This window comes from Cnephaeus nilssonii (genome assembly GCF_951640355.1).
Source record: "Cnephaeus nilssonii genome assembly, chromosome: 2".
Lineage (NCBI taxonomy): Eukaryota > Metazoa > Chordata > Mammalia > Chiroptera > Vespertilionidae > Cnephaeus > Cnephaeus nilssonii.
In genome coordinates, this window is record NC_137073.1 from 35,613,167 (window position 1) to 35,634,299 (window position 21,133).

General features: G+C 43.1%; 1 long non-coding RNA gene across 1 annotated transcript in view; it reads left to right on the forward strand.

Moving 5' to 3' along the window:
* The window catches only part of LOC307106345, a 32,448-nt gene extending 11,526 nt beyond the window's left edge, over positions 1–20,922 (forward strand). The window contains exon 3 of the long non-coding RNA XR_013814108.1: positions 20,790–20,922. This is a non-coding gene — a long non-coding RNA (uncharacterized lncRNA). The remainder of the gene's footprint in view (positions 1–20,789) is intronic.
* The last annotated feature ends 211 nt before the right edge of the window (positions 20,923–21,133 follow it).

Genomic DNA, 21,133 nt, shown 5'->3' on the forward strand with positions numbered 1-21,133 from the left:
GGGGCTTGTGACCAGCCCTGGGAGTGAGGTGGAGGACGGAGGGCAGGATGCCCATCAGGCTTTGTAGGTCTAGAGGTCAGGAGGGAGGGCTAGGCGGGTGACTTTCTCATACATCTCCCGCGTGTACCTATGGTTCAGAGGAGGTCACTCAACAGTGTCCAAAGGGAGAAGAACAGGGCTGAGATGGCACTGTGGGGAGCACAGACATTTAAGGGCAAGTGGGGGAGGGGTTGGGGCTTGAAAGAGTCAGAAGTAGTTGCCTGAGGGGTAGGTGGAAATCCAAGAGAAAGATCACAGAAGTCATAGCTGGAGAAGGACCAGTGATGTGGAATGCTACAGACCAGAATGTCAGCCAAGATGGGGACAGAAGAATGTATTGGCATAGGTGTGCCCCGAGTGCATGCATACACCTGCACATGCGCATGGCCTCTGAGTGTGCTTGTTGTGCACATTCAAGAATGATTTGTTGAAAGCCTACTGTGGACAGACAGTGTGCCATGCACGGTGGAATATACAAAGATAAACAAGATATGCTCCCAGCCCACAGAGAGTTTGCAATCTAATAGGGGAGGTGAAATATGTACGTGGTGCAATATGAGACAGTAAGACAGATGTCATATTAAGATGTCAAAATAATCACCACAACGGCTTCCTTCTATTGGGTATTTAGCATGAGCTTGACATGGGGTGTTGTAAACATACCCTGATTTAATCCTCACAGTAACCTGGTGAGATAAGTATCATTATTGCCTTCATTTTACAGGTGAGGAAACTGAGTTAGAGAGAGAGAAAAAGTGATTCACTTGAGGAAGCCACATATAGTGCTATGATGATCCGAACGAAGGAGAATTTGTTTGCTCCTGGAATGGTGGTGGTGGTATAGAAATCAGGAAGGCTTCCTGAAAGAGGAGACATTACAGTTACTGCCCTACCCTGCCTCCCTTAATGTTGAACAAAGCTTAAAGAGTCTACTGGCCCCAGGATTATAGTTTCTCTACACTGAGAAAAGTCTCCTAAACCAAGTGATTACTCAAATACAGCTAATTGATAAGCATTACTGAAATTGGACAATCAATGGCTCTGGGCTGCGTGTCATTACTTGAGCCGATTAAGCAGAGACAGCATTGATCATATATGAGCGTTTTATTCCAATAATGCAAGCAGGTAATGGGAGAGCAGCAGGTCATCCACAAAATCTGCTCTCTCCCCCGCCTCCCCCCGCCCCCATAAGCCAGCTGCTTATATTGGGTAGAAGGACAAAAATTACAAGGGGAAGTAGGCAAAAGAGATAAGAATGGGTATGCAAAATGGGCAGTTTACAGGCAATGTGAGCTGGGGGTTGCCAAAGCCTTGGGGTATGCAAGGGGCTGGTGCCTCTGGTTTCTGCAATGAGGTTGTTAACCTTTCCCTGATAACTGGCAGCTCCCGGATGTAGAGAAAGGGCTGCATTTCCAGGTGAGCTCCCAGGTCCGCTCTCCCCCGCCCCCCCCACTCCCCTCGCCCCCCGCAACTCCCAACCAGGTTTGGAATGTGCCTTCTTTAATCAGAACAAAACAATCATGGTTAACATAGCATGATTAATATTTCTTATAATTATAGCTAGTCCCCAATATTCAATTTTTGCCTCTAACATTACCATGGAGACATGTGCAGAGGAGAAGGAATTGGGGGTAGGGTGGAAATAGTTGCTGGAGGCTGAGGGCACCTCAAGATGGCTCTGGGGGAAGGTGGTTGGTCTGGTTGGAATGCGGTTGGGTGGAGAGTAGGTCAGGAAATGGCAGTTGAACAGGCAGAACAAACTAAAATTTCCTGTTTAGAATCCTATAAGGCCTTAAGGTCATGGGGAGGCATTATAGGATTTGGAAAGCTTGGATAGAATCCTATAAGGCCTAAGGTCATGGGGAGGCATTATAGGATTTGGAAAGCTTGGACTTTGTTCTGAAGGTACTTGGGGGTGTTGGAAGTGTTAGCAAAGATTTTTAATCTTAATTTACATAAATAATAAGGATAATTTAACATACATTTTAAATGCATGTCATCATTATAACAAAATTTTTTTCTGTGTATATTTCCTTTGTTCACTATCCATATGAAATATATTTTACATAATTGTATTTATAGTATATGTTAGGTCTGATCAAATAATTGAATCTACACCCCCTCCCTTGGGAACTGACCTTTAGACCACTTCACAACCGACATTCCCTTTAGCTTAGACCACATTCCGATTGCTAAGACAACATTCCACTTGCTAAGACCATTATCTTTCCCCTCTGGACCCGCCCAGAGAATTCTTCACCCAGAAAAAGCCCATTCCTTTAAAATCTCTGACTCCCCATGCCTGCGTGCTGGTGCCATTTTGGAGCTCAACCCATCTGGTTACCCAGATGACGAAATACATTTATAATTCTTTACTCCTTTTGGCCTCGGGCGTTTCTTTTTCGGGGATCCTAATATTTGGTGCCGAAACCAAATTGATGAATTGCTTTTTATTTTACAGCCTATTTTTACTGTGTGGAATCACTATCATCTCTCTGATATATGAACGATAGTATTATGTGTGTGGTTTTAGTTTTCTTTGCCTTGTATAGTTTCTGTTACCTCCAAGTTGCTTTTCCTCCCTCCCTTTCTCCCTTTTTAGATGGCTGTACTTATTATTTCACTTTTTTTTTGTTAATCCTCACCAGTGTGTGTGTGTGTGTGTGTGTGTGTGTGTGTGTGTGTGTGTGTGTATGATATATTTTTATTGATCTCAGAGAGGCAGGGAGAGGGAGGGAGAGGTGGAAACATCAATGATGAGAGAGAATCATTGATCGGCTGCCTCCTGCACACCCCACACTGGGGATTGAGCCCACAACCCAGGCATATGCCCTGATGGGGAATCGAACTGTGACCTCCTAGTTCATAGGTTGATGCTCAACCACTGAGCCATACCAGCCAGGTGAGGATATACACTGAGTGGCCAGATTATTATGACCGGCCAGATTATTATGACCACCCCATCAGTACTTCATTGACACTTCCAAAAATACTGAATATTGAAAACTTCCTAAGCAAATACTCTCAGGGTTTTATTATTATTATTTGCATAACTAATTCACTTCATTGTACTGATGGGGTGGTCATAATAATCTGGCCAGTCATAATAATCTGGCCACTCAGTGTATATTCTATATAGTAAAAGGCTAATATGCAAATGGCCAACCGCCCATGACCCCTCCCCCTGGCCAGGCTGGCTGGACCCCACCCATGCACAATTTCATGCACCGGGTGTATATATATATACACACACACATACATATACTGAGTGGCCAGATTATTATGTGTTCAGAGATCATGATAATCTGGCCACTCAGTGTATATGTGTGTGTGTGTGTGTGTGTATACTGTGTGTGTGTGTGTATATATATATACTAGAGGCCCGGTGCACGAAATTCGTGCACGGAGGGGGGTTGTCCCTCAGCCCAGCCTGTACCCTCTCCAATCTCGGACATCCCTCTCACAATCCAGGACTGCTGGCTCCCAACCGCTTGCCTGCCTGCCTTCCTGATTGCCCCTAACCGCTTCTGCCTGCCAGCCTGATCACCCCCTAACTACTCCGCTGCCAGCCTGTTTGCCCCCAACTTCCCTCTTCTGCCAGCCTGGTCACTCCTAACTGCCCTCTCCTGCAGGGTTGATCACCTCCAACTGCCTTCCCTTGCAGGCCTGGTCCTTCTCAACTGCCCTCCCTTGCAGGCCGGGTGCCTCCCAACTGCCCTCTCCTGCTGGCCATCTGTGGTGGCCATCTTGTGTCCACATGGGGGGCAGGATCTTTGACCACATGGGGGCAGCTATATTGTGTATTGCAGTGATGATCAATCTGCATATTACTCTTTTATTAGATAGGATAGAGGCCTGGTGCACGGGTGGGGGCCAGCTGGTTTGCCCTGAAGGGCGTCCCGGATCAGGTGGGGTTTCCCTTGGGGTGTGGGGCGGCCTGAGCGAGGGGCCTGTGGTGGTTTGCAGGCTGGCCACGCCCCCTGGTAACCCAAGCGGAGGCCCTGGTATCTGGAATTTATTTTCCTTCTACAATTGAAACTTTGTAGCCTGGAGCAGAGCCAAGCCTGGGGCTCCTTCCGAGGCCGGCAGCCATTTGTGTTGGGGTTATAATTGAAACTTTGTTGCCTTAAGCGGGTGGGCCTGGCCAGGGTGTTCGGAAAGCTTTGCTTCCCCTGTTGCCGGCGGCAACCCTGGCCTGCTCTCTCAAGCTCCATTCTGCCGCCATTTGTTTGAATTTGTTTACCTTCTATAATTGAAACTTTGAGGCTTGAGTGGAGGCTTAGGCCTGGCAAGGGCAGGAGGAAAGCTTGGCTTCCTCTGTTACCTAGGAAACCTTGCTCTCTGTGGCTGTAGCCATCTTGGTTTGGGTTAATTTGCATACTCGCTCTGATTGGATGGTGGGTGTGGCTTGTGGGCGTGGCTTGTGGGTGTGTCGGAGGTATGGTCAATTTGCATATTTGTCTATTATTAGATAGGATATATATATATATATATATATATATATATATATATATATATATATGTAATTTTTGTTTTTGTTGTTAATCCTTATCCGGGGATATTTTTCCATTGATTTTTAGGGAGAGTGGAAGAGAGAGGGAAAGACAGAGAGAAACATTGATGTGAGAGAGACCAGTGGACTGGTTGCCTCCAGCACACGCTCCCACGGTGCGGGGGATCGGGGGTGGGGTGGGGTGTGCAAACCCACAACACAGGTATATGCCCTTGACCTGGAATCGAACCCTCAACCCTTCGGTTGCCTGGGCTGATGCTCTAACTACCGAGTCACACCAGCCAGGGTTAGTTCACATTTTAAAATTAGCTTTCTGAAGTATAATTTAAATATAATAAAAATCACTAATTTAAGCCTATAGTTGAATGAGTTTTGAGAAATGTATATAGTTATGTAATTAACAACACAATCATATATAGTACAATATAAAAACAAAGAGATTGACTTTGGAACAATACTATTAACTAGACTACAGATTTTATTCATATTTCACCAGTTTTTACATGCACCCAGTGTGTGTGTTCTATAATATACAGTATATAGTTCTATGCAATTTTATCACAAGTGTAGATGTATGTAATCACCACTATAATCAAGATACCAAGTTGTCCCATCAACACAAAGAAACTTCTTCCATCCCTAACCTCTCACAGCCACCGATCTGTATTCCATCTCCATAATTTTGTCATTTTAGGAATGTTATATAAATGGAATCATAAAGAATTACACATTTAGAGACTGTTACTTACTGTTCTTAAGATTCATGGAACTTGTTGCATATATATCAATAGCCCATTTCTTTTTATTGCCGAGTCATATTCCATTAAGTGTACCACACTTTATCCATTCTCCCATTGGAAGACATTCAGATTGGGGTTATTATAAATACAGTTACTATGAACATTTATGTAGTTTTTTGTGTGAACATAAGTTTTCATGTCTCTGGGATAAATGCTCAGAAGCATGATTGCTTGGTTGTATGGTTAGTGTATATTTAGTTTTACAAACAACTGCCAAAACATTTTTCAGAGTGGCTGTACCATTTTACCTTCCCACCAGGGATGTATGAGATCCATTTTCTCCATATCATCAGCATCATTTGGCACTGTCAGATTTTTTTATTATTATTTTATTTTATTATTAATGACTAGAGGCCCAGTGCACGAAATTCATGCACTCAAGGGGTGGGATCCCTCAGCCAGGCCTGCGCCCTCTCCCAGTCCAGGAGCCCTTGGGGGATGTCCAACTGATGGCTTATGCCCGCTCCCTGCCACAGAGGTGGGAGAGGCTCATGTCACTGCTGCTTTACTTGCCAGCCATGAGTCCGGCTCAGGGCTTCTGGCTGAGCTGTGCTCCCCCTGTAGGAGCACACTGACCACTAGGGAGCAGCTCCTGCATTGAGCGTCTGCCCCCTGGTGGTCAGTGCGCATCATAGTGACTGGCCATTCTGCTGTTTGATCGATTTGCATATTAGCCTTTTATTATATACTAGAGGCCCGGTGCATGAAATTCGTGCACAGGTGTGTGTGTGTGTGTGTGTCTCAGCCCAACCTGCACCCTCTCCAATCTGGGACCCCTTGGGGGATGTCCCTTTCACAATCTAGGACTGCTGGCTCCCAACTACTTGCCTGCCTGCCTTCCTGATTGCCCCTAACCGCTCTGCCTGCCAGCCTGATCACCCCCTAACCACTTCCCTGCCAGCCCCTGATACCCGGTCACCCCCAAATGCCCTCCCTTGCATATTCCCTCTTTATTAGATAGGGTTTTTTCTTTAGCATATTGGACAGTCCTAACTGTTTTGGCTCAGCGGATGGATGGAGCATTGGCCTGCAGAATCAAGGGTCCCAGGTTCGATTCTGGTCAAGGGCATGTACCTTGGTTGGGGGCACATACCCAGTGGGGAGTGTGCAGGAGGCAGCTGATCGATGTTTCTCTCTCATAGATGTTTCTAGCTCTCTATCCCTTTCCCTTCCTCTCTGTAAAAAATCAATAAAATACATATTATAAAAAAATAAACATTTAAGATCTCTCCATATCTGCCTGGCTGGTGTGACTCAATGGTTGAGACCCCAGGCTGCCACTGCTGGCAGGGGATGGGGCTCTGGCCAGGCTGAGACCCCAGACCAGGCTGCCATCTCAGCCCAGCCAAGCTGAGACCCCTGCCCAGGCTGCCATCTCAGCCTGGCTGTGGATAGCCCGGTGGGGGTGTGCGGCTCCAGCCCAGGCTGCCTTCACTGGCCTGAAGATAGCTTGGTGGGGGTGCACTGCCCTGCCGCTTTAGGCTGCTGCTGCTGGCTGGGTGATCATGCAGTGGGGGTGCCCGGCCCTGCAGGCATGAGACCCCAGCCCAGGCAGCCACCTCGGCCAGGGGATCATACGGCTTGGGTGCCAGGCCCTGCAGGTCTGAGACCCCAGCCCAAGCTGTCCTCACAGCCAGGGGATCCTGCGGCTTGGGGGCGAGGCCTGGCGGCCTGAGACCCCCAGCCCAAGCCGGCGCGGCTTGTGAGCCATCGTGCAGCTTGGGGGTGAGGCCTGGCGGCCTGAGTCCCCCAGCCCAAGCCAGTGCAGCTTGCCAGGGATCACTCGCGAGTCCCCGCTCCCAGCTCCTCCTGCCAGTGCGATTGGCCACCCGGAGTCCCGCCCCCACGCCTCCTGCTGGCCCAATCGTGGGCGTAGCGGAGTGATGGTTAATTTGCATATCAGCCTTTTATTATGTAGGATGATTTCAGAGAGGAAGGAAGAGGGAGAGAGAAATAGAAACATCAATGATGAGAGAGAATCATTGATTGGCTGCCTCCTGCATGCCCCACACTTGGAATAGAGCCTGCTACAGGGGCCTGTGCCCTGACTGGGAAGTAAACCTCAACCTCCTCGTTCATAGGTCGACACTTAACCACTGAACCATGCTGGTTGGCCATATTGTCAGATTTTTAGATTTCCTAATAGGTGTGATACCTCATCACTGTTTTAGTTGGCATTTTCCTGATGGCTAATGATGTTGAACATATTTTCACATGCTTATCTCCCCTCCATATATCTGGTGAAGTGTCTGTTCTTTTGCCAGTTTTTTAAATTGGATTTTTAAAATTACTGTTGGGTTTTAAGAGTTCTTTATATATTCTGTATAAGTCACTTGTCAGATTTGTTTTTTTAATATATATATTTTTTATTGATTTTTCACAGAGAGAAAGGGAGAGGGATAGAGAGCTAGAAACATCGATGAGAGAGATACATCGACCAGCTGCCTCCTGCACACCCCCCACCAGGGATGTGCCCGCAACCAATGTACATGCCCTTGACCGGAATCGAACCTGGGACCTTTCAGTCCGCAGACCGACGCTCTATCCACTGAGCCAAACCGGTTTCGGCACTTGTCAGATTTGTGATTTGCAAACACCTTCTCCCAATCTGTACCTTATTAACAATGCTTATGGTGAGGCAAACATTTTTAATTTTTATGAATCCAATTTATCAATTTATTCTTTTACTAGAGGCCTAATGCACGAAATTCGTGCAAGAGTAGGCCTTCCTTCCCCCCTGCTGCCAGCACCAGCTTCCCTCTGGCACCCGGACCCGGGCTTCCCCCAGGTTTGTCCGGAAGGTCGTCCGGTCTAGTTAGTACATTATGCTCTTATTATTATAGATGGTTTATATTTTGGTGTCATGTCTAAGAAATCTTTGCCCAACTAAAGGTCACAGTGATTTTCTTCTAGAAGTTTTATAACTTTAACACTGATATTTAGGTATGTGATCCATTTTGAGTTAATTTTTGTACATATTTTGAAGTAATGTGTATTTGTTTGCATATGGGTATCTCATTGTTCTAGCCACTATTTTTTAAAAACAACAACACATCTTTTTAAAAAATATATATACTTTATTTATTCCAGAAAGGAAGAGAGAGGGAGAGATAGAAACATTAATGATGAGAGAGAATCATTGATTGGCTGCCTCCTGCATGCCTCCTACTGGGGATCGAGTCTGCAACCGAGGTAGGTGCGCTTGACCAGAATCAAACCTGGGACCCTTCAGTCCGCAGGCTGACACTCTATCCACTGAGCCAAACCAGCTAGGGCAACACATCTTTTTCTCCTTGAATTATTTTAGCATCTTTGTCAAAAAACAATTGACCACAAATGTGTTTATTTCTGGATTTCCTATTCTATTCCATTATTCTACATGTCTATCCTTACGTCAATGCCACTCTGTCATGATTACTGTAACTTCACAGAAAACTGTGAAATCAGGTAGAGTTCTCAATCTTTGTTTATTCAAAACTATTTTGGCTATTCTAGATCCTCTGCATTTCCAAATAAAGTTTAGAATCAGTAGGTCAATTATTTGAAAAGCTGTCTGAGATTTTCACAGAAATTTCATTGAATCTATTGATCAATGTAGAAATAATTACCATCTTAATAGTATTCAATCTTTTAATTTATGAACATAGTATACTTCTCTTCATTTACAAGGTGGAGCAAAAGTAGATTTATAGCTGTGAGTACATGAAACAGAGTTTATTCTAGTATTGTTTATTAATTGTATTATTTTACATATGAATAACTGTAAACCTACTTTTGCCCCACCCTGCATTTGGCTCTTCTTTAAATCTCTCAGCGATGTTTTTCAGTTTTCAGTGTTTGGGATGCTTTTTTGAATAAAAATTTTTAATCTCAATTTTTATTGTTTATTGCTAATTTTAGAAATAGAACTGGTTTTTATATGTTTTGGTCTAATAGCCTATGGCCTTGCTAAACTCAGCTAGGACTTTTACATTCAAGGCCATGTCACTCATGAATAAAGACAGTTTTATTTCTTCCCATCAGAATGCCTTTCACTTTCTTCTTGCCTTTTTGTACCAGCTAGAATCTTCAGTAAAATGTTGAGTGAAAGTGCTGAGAGCAGACATTCTTGTCTTGTTCTTGGCCATGGGGGGAAAGCAGCCAATCGGCATCATTAGGTGTGATGTCAGCTCTAGGTTTTTTTGTAGCTGTCCTTTATCAGATTGAGAAAATTTCCTCTATTCCTGATTTATTGAGAGTTTTTATTTTTAATCATGAATGGGTATTGGATTTTGTAAAAATTTCCGCATTAATTGAGATGATGTGTTTTTTTCTTTATTCTATTAATGTGGTATACTACATTAATTTATTTTTAGAGTTAAATCAATGGTACATTTCTAGAAAAAAACATTTAGCTATAGTGTACAATCCTGTTTATATGTTGCTGGATACAATTTGCAAATATTTTAAGAATTTTTGTGTTTACTCTAGCTGGTCTGGATAGAGGGTTGGCCTGCAAACTGAAGGGGCCCAGGTTTGATTCCCGTCAAGGACACATGTCCGGGTAGCAAGCTCGATCCCCAGTAGGAGATATGCAGGAGGCAGCCGCTCAATGCTTTTCTCTTGTCATTGATGTTTCTATCTCTCACTCTCCCTTCCTCTCTGAAATAAATAAAAATATAATTAAAGTTTCACTTTTAGAAGACATTAAGGAAAGAAAAAATATAGATCAGTTGTATTTACCCACATAGTTACCATTTCTGGTATTCTTTATTCCTTTCTGTGACTTAAAGCTACATCTGATGCCCTTCATTTTCAATATGAAGGACTTCTTTCTGTATTTTTTGTAGGATAAGTCGACTATCAACAAATTCAATTTATACTTGTGAATGTTTTAATTTTTGCTTTAATTCTTTAAAAAATTTAAATAAGTCTGGCAAGTGTGGCTCGGTGGTTGTGTTGACTCATGCACTGGGAGGTTATCGGTTCAATTCCCGGCGAGGGCACAAGCCCAGGTTGCAGGCTCTATCCCTAGGAGGGGGCTTGTGGGAGGCAGTCAATCAATGTTTCTCTCTCACCCCTGTCTCTATCTCTCTCTACCTCTCCCTTCTTCTCTAAAAATCAATAAAAACATATAAAATTTTAAACAAGAAATGTATTTATAATATACTTGACTTGATGAGAAAAGTGCCTAAGATCCATCTCCTTAAAATAATTTATCTTTACTGCTCAGCCAGGGTGGCTCCGTAGTTGAGTGTCGATCTATAAGCCTGGAGGTCATGGTTCCTTTCCCAGTCAGGGCACAGGCTCGATCCCCAGTGTGGTATGTGCAGGAGGCAGCTTATCAATGATACTCTCTCATTATTGATATTTCTATCTCTCTCTCCCTCCCTCACCCTTCCTTTCTGAAATCAACAAAAATATTTTTAAGATTTTATAATTATTTAAAGACATTGTTGCTATACATGTGACAGCTACATACAAATAAAGTTATAAAATGGTCCTTGATTTTACAATGACAAATGCAAAGCATTGCAAGTCTCTAAACAAGATATGTAGAAAATTTTATTGTTTTTTTAAAATATATTTTATTGATTTTTTACAGAGAGGAAGGGAGAGGGAGAGAGAGCTAGAAACATTGATGAGAGAGAAACATCAATCAGCTGCCTCCTGTACACCCCTCACTGGGATGTGCCCCTAACCAAGGTACATGCCCTTGACTGGAATCGAACCTGGGACCCTTGAGTCCACAGGCCGATGCTCTATCCACTGAGCCAAACCGGTTAGGGCTTATTGTTGTTGTTTTTAAAAATATATATTTTATTGATTTTTTTACAGAGAGAAAGGGAGAGGGATAGAGAGTTAAAAACATCGATGAGAGAGAAACATCGATCAGCTGCCTCCTGCACACTCCCTACCGGGTATGTGCCTGCAACCAAGGTACAGGCCCTTGACGGGAATCAAACCTGTGACCCTTCAGTCCGCAGGCTGACACTCTATCTACTGAGCAAAACCAGTTAGGGTCTTATTGTTGTTTTTTGTTAAACAGCATGAGCTAATAACTTATTCTATCTAATAAAGAGGAAACATGCTAATTGACCCTCATGCCGTCGCAAAGATGGCAGCGCCCACAGTCAATAAGGAGGAAATATGCTAATTGACTGTCCCACCCTCAAAGATGGTGGCGCCCAGTCCCCTCAGCCCCGCTGAGGTGGCAGGTGGGCCTGGAGTCCCCCAGTCACCTCAGCCCCCCAGCTGCCCAGGGCTGGCCAGAGGCACAGGCAAGCCTCAGATGTTGGCTGCCCAGATGCCCAGGGCCGGCCCAAGGCTCAGGTAACCAGGGCCAGCTGAGGCTTGTGCTGCCAGCAGTGGCAGCAGCAGAGGTGTGATGGGGCATCACCTTCCCCTGATTGCCGGGTCGCCTCCTGCCCCTGAGGGCTCCCGGACTGTGAGAGGGGGCAGGCTGGGCTGAGGGACCCCGACTCCAGTGCATGAATTTTCATGCGCCTGGCCTCTAGTTGGAATACATAGATGGGAGTTAGATGAGCAAGTTTCTGATGGAGAAAGGGGATATTTTCATAGATGTTCATGAAACAATCATTGGCCATTTAGTTGTTTGGTTTTTTTTTTTAAAGCAAGATTCTTGTGGACCTATTCCAGTCACTTCATGAACAATAAAAGAATGGGGAGGGAGAAATGAAAGAATTAAGAAAACTATTCAGGATGTGGTGGAGCCAAATTGAAGTTTTCTAATTGAGAATGTGTTCTCGGTCTAAAGAAACAGAATTTTGGGCGAAAGTAGCTAATTCTCTTTTTAGTAGGTACTTCTTATGCACTATAGGAATATGTCAATTCTGTCTTTTTGCTTTTTTGTTGTTGTTAATCTCACCTGAGGATATTTTTTCCATTGATTTTTTTTTTAAGAGAAAATGGAAGGGAGGGGGGAAAGAGAGAGAGAGAGAGGGAGAGAGAGAGAGAGAGACATCGATGAGATACATATCGATTGATTGCCTTCCACATACACCCCGACCACGCTGGGATCAAACCTGCAACCTAGGTATGTGCCCTTGACCAGGAAGCAAACCTGAGACTCTTCAGAGATGCTCTAACTACCAAGTCACATCAACCAGGATGTCAATTGTATCTTTGCCATTTATTTCCAACTATGTGGGCGAATCTATTTCTCTGATTGGCTGCCTATCAGATTGAAATCTGATCTGCCTCATTGACAAACCTTATCATTCACAATAGGCTTTCATTAGTTTCCTAATGAAACTAATCTTACACTGCATCACAGAACCGTCCTGCCCCACACGTTCACATCACCTCACCACTGTCTTGGTCTGGACTCCTTTCGTGGGTCTTTCATCACAGCGAGTACTGGATACACAAAAGATACCAGACCCCCACCAAATAGGCACAAGAACAGGTTGACAGTTAAAGAAAGAAAAATATATCATTTAAACATGAGAGAACTGGAGTGGTTGCATTAATATGTTAATATATACTAATATTTTAAAAATAGAGACAAAGAGGGACATACCATAATGATAAGAGGAAGATGTAGAAATTATAGGCATTTAACAACAGAAGGAGACAAAAACTACAAGGAGAGGTAAAATCCATAGTGTCCACACAGCAGTTGTTGTTCCAGGATGTTTATGGCTCAGCCTTGAGCTGGGTTTAGCAATAGGCTAGCAACTTAATAGCAGCTCTGAGAACTGAGCACAAACCTGCGTAGAACCCCCATCCCCAATGGCCTCCCTTCTCTGTTTTTTACGTGACTCTCTTAGCAATGCCCATCCCATTTTATTTCTCCCTTATAAGTAGCTATGCAACCAAGTGTATTAAAATGAAGTTATTGTATACTATTCACATAAATATAAAATTGTAGTGCTAGACCTAGCCTGTAGTCCTGGCATTGGTGCTCTGTCGTCCAGAACAGCCAACATGTGGGTCTGATGTCCGCTTAGGTCTGGGTATATCCTAAACACGTCAGGCTGGAGGTGTTCACTCTCACTGAGAAGCATGACTGATGCTTGTCTCATGCTCCAAAGAAATCATTTCTGCCTCCAGCTGTCCCGGTGAGACTGGCACAGTGTCCAACCTCCTGCTCACCTCATGGGTAACAGCTGTCACACTCAGTCCCCAGATTCCTGTTGACACGAAGCTGGAATTCAATCACTCTTGTAGCAACCAAAATTGCTTTGAGTCACTTCAAAAGTCATCTGGTCCCTGACCAGCCAGCCCAGGACCAGAAGCTCCAGGATCGAATTTCTAGTGGCAGCAAACCTTGCGTCAGGTTGACAGTGGTCCCTTTTTCCTTTTACCCTCCTTGACCTCTCTGACATTTTACTTATTTGCTTTTTTAAGGTCCCAGCCTCACAGTGCTAAGGAAGTTTATTTTCTGGTAGTTGGAACCTCATAACTTCTATATGGAAATTTTCTAAAGGAATCTTGGCTTGGAATTAAAAGCCTCTATTATTTGCTCTTCCATCCTGAGACTAGAACCAAGAAACTCCTTCCACAAAATTTCATCTGCAATGCCTGTAAATTGGGGTGAAGTCCTATCTCATAGGTAGTATTCCCATTTTATAAGGTTGAAAAATACTTGAAGAGGTTTACAGGTGTTCATTTACACCTTTTGCTGCACTTATGTAAATTAATCGGGCCTATGCAAATTAATGAGGCCTCTCCGACGTGTGAAAGTGTTGATCACTCCCTTCTCAAAACTGGCTCCTCTCTAGGCCTCTGCCCCTCCTCCCGCTCCGAATGCTCCTTTCTACGCGTAGCCCACCCAGCAGCGCAATCCACTCTGAGCTGTCTTTGCCACCCCGGCCCACCAGAGGGAGCTCTTATCCTGCGGAAGCTGACTCCACTACAGGAAAAGGACAACAACCCAGCCAAACCACCTCTCCTTGTTTCTGGGTTCTGGGAGGTGCCTGTCAGCCTGAGGACTGCTCTTGCCAATCATCAGAGGCCCTATGCCCCCTCTATTCTGATACACCGCCAGATCCCCCTTCATCTCCCTCTTTTTTAAAAAATATGTTTTTCATTGGTTTTTAGAGAGAGAGGGAGGGAGAGGGATAGAGAGAAGCATCGATAAGAGAGAGAAACATGGATCCATCTGCTGCCTCCTGCATGCCCCCCACTGGTTCATGGATCCACGCTTAACCACTGAGCCATACCTCCCTCTTATACTAGTAAATCTCCCACAAAGATTTCCCTCTGCAGGACATCAGGTGCAAATTATAAAGGGGCACCCAGAAAACTCATTAATCAACCTAAATAATATTTTAATACTATATATATTTTTAAAATCCACAATGAACTAAACATCAAAATTGTAAAGACAGGATCAACGTGACCAAATTTCCCTTTTGCTCAGGCCTCAATTCAGCTCTGCTTGGCATTGCTGGTTTCAACCTCCTGTCTCTAACTCAAGGACCTCTTTTCTGCATTTGCTTCTCTTTGACATCATGGTTCATCTCTCCCCTGACTCCTTCGTTAGCATATTTGCCATCTTAAAACTGTGCACACAAAAAAGGGCGATATATTAAACCTCACAAGCTCAGGGGAGGCCTGCATGGCAAGGCTTACAAACTCAGAGACCTAAAGTAACCATATAGGACGGTCTGACATTAAAACTTTTTAACTAAAAGTGAGTCTTAGTGGGTAGTCATGTTCTAGTCCAGCATCATCCTTGACAAAGGTCAGTCTTTACCTTAACTGAGTCTATTGTCTTTTTGCCTCTATGATAACACCTTTGGAATGTCAGAGTACAGTAATCCTCTTTTTTCCAGAACCCTCAGGGCAGTCTCCTACCAGAGCACTAGATCACAGAACCCCTCGCTGTCATCTTGTTCCCTCACATACCATCTCTCTGTGCTGTACATTTTCCCACCAGGGCACTGAGGCCACAGAATTCCATTGTTATCTTGTTCCCCACATACCATCTCTATGTGTAAAATTTAATTGTTAACTGCCCTATACCCACCAACGTAAAAATAGTTCTCTTCATTTTACTCTTTATTCAATCTCAGAGACTGAAAATAAAACAATTTCTATTCATTGATAACATGATTGTCCATGTTGAAAATTTCAAAGGAAAGAAAAAAAGAATTGGATGCTTGTTCAACTTACAAATGGAAATGTTTCTCCCACCTCCTTAATCTACCACCAGTGGATTTCATGAACCCACCTTGCATCTCCTCCTTTGATTGTAATGTATAAAATAAGCTGCAAAACTGCCCTTCTCCGAAGCGTTTTCTCAATTCGTCAAGATTTTGCTTCCTGGCAATTGTCAATTTGGCTCAAATAAACTCATAAAAATTCTCTACAGGTTTGGACATTTTTTATCTCGACATAACAGAATACCAGTCCCCTGCTTGACCTTACATGCTGAGGCTATCACTGCCTTTCTATTCTTCATTTTCTCTAAAACCGACTACAATTAGGCTTTTGTTCTTGACACTCGCGAGAAACGGCTCCAGCCAACCTCACTGACAACCTCCACCTTGTCTGTCCTCCTTTCTCTTGGCCGTGGCCGCTGACAGAAGAGATCACCCTCCCCTTGAAGCTCTTCCCTTTTGGCATCTTGGTCTCCCAGCTTCTCCTGGTTCTCGTCCTCCCTCCCGGCTCACACCTTCTCTGGGTTCTCCTATCTTCCTGACCCCAAACAGTGCATTTAGACCTCCTTTCTGTCTACACTCCCTCCCCGGGTGACCTCATGCAGTCCCATGGCTCCACATGATGTTATATCCTTGAGAGGATGGCAGTTCTCAAACCTTCACCTTCAGGCCAGGCCTTTCCCCTGACTTCCAGGCTCATGTCCAATTTCCCTACTGAACATTTCCATTTGTAAGTAGAACAAGCATCCCATTCTTCTTCTTTTCTTTGAAATTTTTGACATAGACAATCATGTTATCAATGAATAGAGATTGCTTTATTTATTTTTTTCTTTTCCATCTGTATATCTTTTATTTCTTTTTCCTGCTTTGTTGCACTGGCCAGGACTATGAATACAATATTTATTAGGAGTGATAAAAAAAACATTCTTATCTTGTTCCAATCTCAGGTGGAAAGCATTCAGATTTTTAACATTATACATCTTTCTATATGCCCTTAGCAGGTTAAGAAAGTTTCCTTCTATTCCTCATTTGAGGTTGTTGTTTTTTTTTGTGTGTGTGTGATTTTAAAAAATGAATAGATATTCAATTTTGTCAAATGTTTTTCTGCATTTATTCAGATGCTCATGCAATGTTTAATCTTTAGTCTATTAACATGATTAATTTCATTGATTGCTTTTTTAAAAAAATACATTTTTTATTGATTTTACAAAGAGGAAGGGAGAGGGATAGAGAGTTAGAAACATTGATCAGCTGCCTCCTGCATGCCCCCTACTGGGGATCGAGCCAGGAACCAAGGTACATGCCCTTGACCAGAATCAAACTTCAGCCTACAGACCGATGCTCTATTCACTGAGCCAAACCTGTTAGGGCTCATTGATTGCTCCTTACATGTTGAATAAACCTTGTATTCCTAGGACAAAACCTACTTGTTCTAAACACTAGCTCCCACATCCCAACCTGCCCTCTCATCCCCAGCCTCAGGCATCTCCATCTCTTAAACAACTTCATATTCCAGTTGCTGAGGCCAAGTGCTTTGCAATCATCTTTGATTCTGCTTTTTCTGTTGTATTGTGTAAACTGTCATATCTCCCTTCAAAATGTACTCAGAATCCGACCTCTTCTCCCTACCTCTTGCCTGAACTACTGCTATAATTTGCTCACTGGCCTAACATGTTCATTCTATGGTATTTACAAAGATGAGTTTTATGAAGTAACACACCATAGGTTTTATATAGGACTCATGTGTGTTTGAGAAAAATGTATGTTCTTTAAATTTCTGGAACCAAATTTTAATATATATTTATCAGATAAAGTTTATAGTTCAAGGCTTATTCAACCCCTCTGTAGTCTTTTAAAAATATTTTTTACTGATTTCAGAGAGGAAGGGAAAGAGGGATAGAAACATCAATGATGAGAGGGAATCATTGATTGGCTGCCTCTTGCATGGCCCCTACTGGGGATCGAGCCCACAACCTGGGCATGTGCCCTTGACCGGAATCGAATCTGGGACCCTTCAGTTTGCAGGCTGACGCTCTATCCACTGAGCCAAACCAGGTAGGGCAACTCCTCTGTATTCTTAACAGCATTTTTTTCCTGCCTAAGATATCCATCACCAGTATGTGCTTTTGTAAATATCTCATGAAGGCTATGAATTTATCCATTTCTTCTTGTAATTCTGCCATTTGTGATTTGTATATTTTAAGTTATACTAAATCTATACACATTTAGAATTTTTATATTTTTCCAATAGGTTGAACATTTTCACCGTTATGCTAATATCATATGTTAGCAATTGAGTCTTTATATTATTACTAGAGGCCGATGCACGAAATTAGTGCACGGGGCTCAGCCCTTGCACCCCCAGCTGCCTCAGCAAGCCCTTGCAGCCCCAGCTTCATCCAGGTCATCCTGACGGTCGTTCTGCTGTTCGGTCTAAATAGCATATTAGCTCTTTTTTACATAGGATAATGCTTTTTGCTTTAAAGTCTTTTTGGCCTTCAAGACCTCAATTTCCCTTCCATATCTTTTCTCTAAGGAAATATTTACCTTCAGCCTAATCTGGAAATGGAATATTTGAATAAACTATTAATGAACATGCACTAACAACAATTAGTTATGCATATTTATTTACGTGAGAGTATATTTATGCTCAAGAAACAGAGGGTACCCATATTTTAAGAGCACATATGAGCCATTCAGAGACACTGACGATGTACTAAGTTACAAAGGCACCTTAGTAAATTCCAAAGTTTCCGCATGATCGAGACTCTGGTCTCTGACAGTCGTAAATAACATTGAAAGTCAACAGCAGCCCAACTGGTGTGGCTCAGTGGTTGAGTGTCAACCTATGAACCAGGAGATCACGGCTCAACTCCCGGGCTTGACCTCTAGCAGGAGGCAGCCAATCAATGATTCTCTCTCATCATTGATGATTCTACCTCTCTCTCCCTCTCCCTTTCTCTCTGAAATCAATAAAAAATATATATATATATTTAAAATATATTTTATTGATTTTTTTACAGAGAGGAAGGGAGAGGGATAGACAGTTAGAAACATCGATGAGAGAGAATCATCGATCAGCTGCCTCCTGCACACCCCCCACTGGGGATGTGCCCGCAACCAAGGTACATGCCCTTGACCGGAATCAAACCTGGGACCTTCCAGTCCGCAGGCCGACGCTCTATCCACTGAGCCAAACCGGTTTTGGCAATAAAAAAAATATATTTTTTAAGTCAACAACAAAAGGCTAGCAACACATCTCATTTGTCTGGGATTTATTTAGAAACCACTACATTTTGAATCATAGGTTGAAATCATGAGGGCAATTCTCTTTCCCTTTTCTATCTGTCCACCTGGCCTTCCAGGTTCTCCTTGTCTTTCTTGAACTTTCCCCTGAGCTGGTCACTCTTTCATCCTCTATTTTGCTTCAACTCTGCCACAGCTCCTGTTCTGAGAACTCGACTTACCTCCTTTTTTACAAAAATATATTTTATTGATTTTTTTTTTTTACAGAGAGGAAGGGAGAGGGATAGAGAGTTAGAAACATCAACGAGAGAGAAACATCGATCAGCTGCCTCCTGCACCCCCCCCCCCCCCCCCACTGGGGATGTGCCTGCAACCAAGGTACATGCCCTTGATCGGAATCCAACCTGGGACCCTTGAGTCCGAAGGCCGACGCTCTATCCACTGAGCCAAACCGGTCAGGGCTCGACTTCCCTTCTTATCATAAACTGATTTACGTGTTTACTTGTTGGTTTATTTATATAGTTTGTTTTTCACTTTTAACTCTTTTTAATTGAAGAAGTAATGAATTAATGAGGTAACATCTTGTCAACTGGAACAAAGGAGCCTATGAAATGTCACTTCCTCTCTCTGGGTCCTCACCTCACAGCAACCACGACAGATTCTTGGTTTCTTTGTTTTATTTATTTTAATTGATGAAGCATAACACATGTAAATGGAGTAAGTATGCCAATATTAAATGCTCTTGTGGCTGAATTGTGCCCCCCCCCCCCAATTCATATGTTGAAGCTTTAACCCCTAGTATCTCAGAATGTAACCATATTTGGAGATGAGGCCTTTAACAAGATGATTAAGTTAAAATGGAGTTCTTAGGGTGGGCTCTAATGTAATCTGACTGGTGTCCTTATAAGAAGAGGGAATATGGACACCCAGAGAGACACCAGGGGTGCCCCACATATGAAGACACAGTGAGAAAGCCAAGGAGAGAGGCCACAGGAGAAACCAGCCTTGCTGATGCCTTAATCTCAGACTTCTACCCTCCAGAAATGTGAGGAATAGCTTTCTATTGTTTAAGCCACCCAGTGTGGGGTATCTTGTTATGGCAGCACTAGCAAACAAATTTAAGTGCATAGCTGGAGAAAGTTTTACATGTGTACATATGTGTAAGCACCACTCACATCAAGATATAGGCCATTTCCATCACCCAGCTCACTCCCAACCAACCCCTATTTCCCAAAGGCCACAAGGACTTTGGCTTCCATCATTATAAAGTGTTTTTGCCTGATTTTGAAACTTGTGTAAGTGGAAAAGACCCCAAAAGGCATGTACAAAATATTTATAGCATCTTCATTTATAATAGCCAATACTGGAAACAATTCAATAGTCCATTAAGAGGCGAATGAATACACAAATTATGGGATTCCATTGCATGGAATATGACATAACAACAAAGAAGAGCAAATTACCGATACCTGAAACACTATGGAAGAATCTCAGACGTTCTGTTGTGTGACAGAAGGCAGACACAAGAGAATGCATATTGTATGATTTCATTTACATGACTTTCTGGAACAGACAAAGTAATTTATAGTGACAGAAAGCAGACCAGTGGTTGCCTGAGGCTGAGATGGAATATGACTGCAAAGGGGCATAAGGAAACTCTTAAAGGGATGGAGGAAATATTTTATATCTTCATTGTGGTGGTGATTACACAGATATGTGCATTTTAAAAATGTATTCATTGAATTGTGCACTTAAAATGAGAGTATGTAAAAAGTGCTTATGTAAATTATACCTCCATATAGTGGTTTTTGTCTAAAGAAAAAACAAAAGCCAACTGTGCAACTTGGAAAAACCAGTTGCATGCCAGCAAGACAAAAACCTACACAATCCCTACTTGCTTAATCTTAAGACCTAAAGATATTCAAAAGCCAGTCCTGGTTTATTTCCCAAGTTCAGAATTAATTGAAAGAATGCGGGAGCCCCGTGATATCCACTTGATCTCTGATAAAGATTTTCTTGGAGGATGTGGCTAAGATTCGTGACAAAATGGGTTTGTTAACATTCTCTGTCCTCTTTCCCCAGATCCAGCCTTGGGACAGCCCATCTGGGAAAGGGTAACATACTAGAGGCACTTACTCTTGACTGGTGCCTCGTCCTGCTCAGCAAAGAGGGAGAAGAGAAAGAGACTTGAATTTCAGTGTGTAAAGTCTTTTAAGAATTGGCACAATCATCGAAGAGATTTATACAAAAGGCTGTCACTTACCATTGCAAGTAAAGGAAGTAGGCAAGATCCAGAAATAATACCTAGTGGAAGTCTTGCCATTGGGAAACCCAAGGATTGGGGAATGAGTGTTTCTTTCAATTAATCCATGTGACCCCCTGTGACATTGTGATTTATCCTTATATATGTGTGTGTGTGTTTGGTC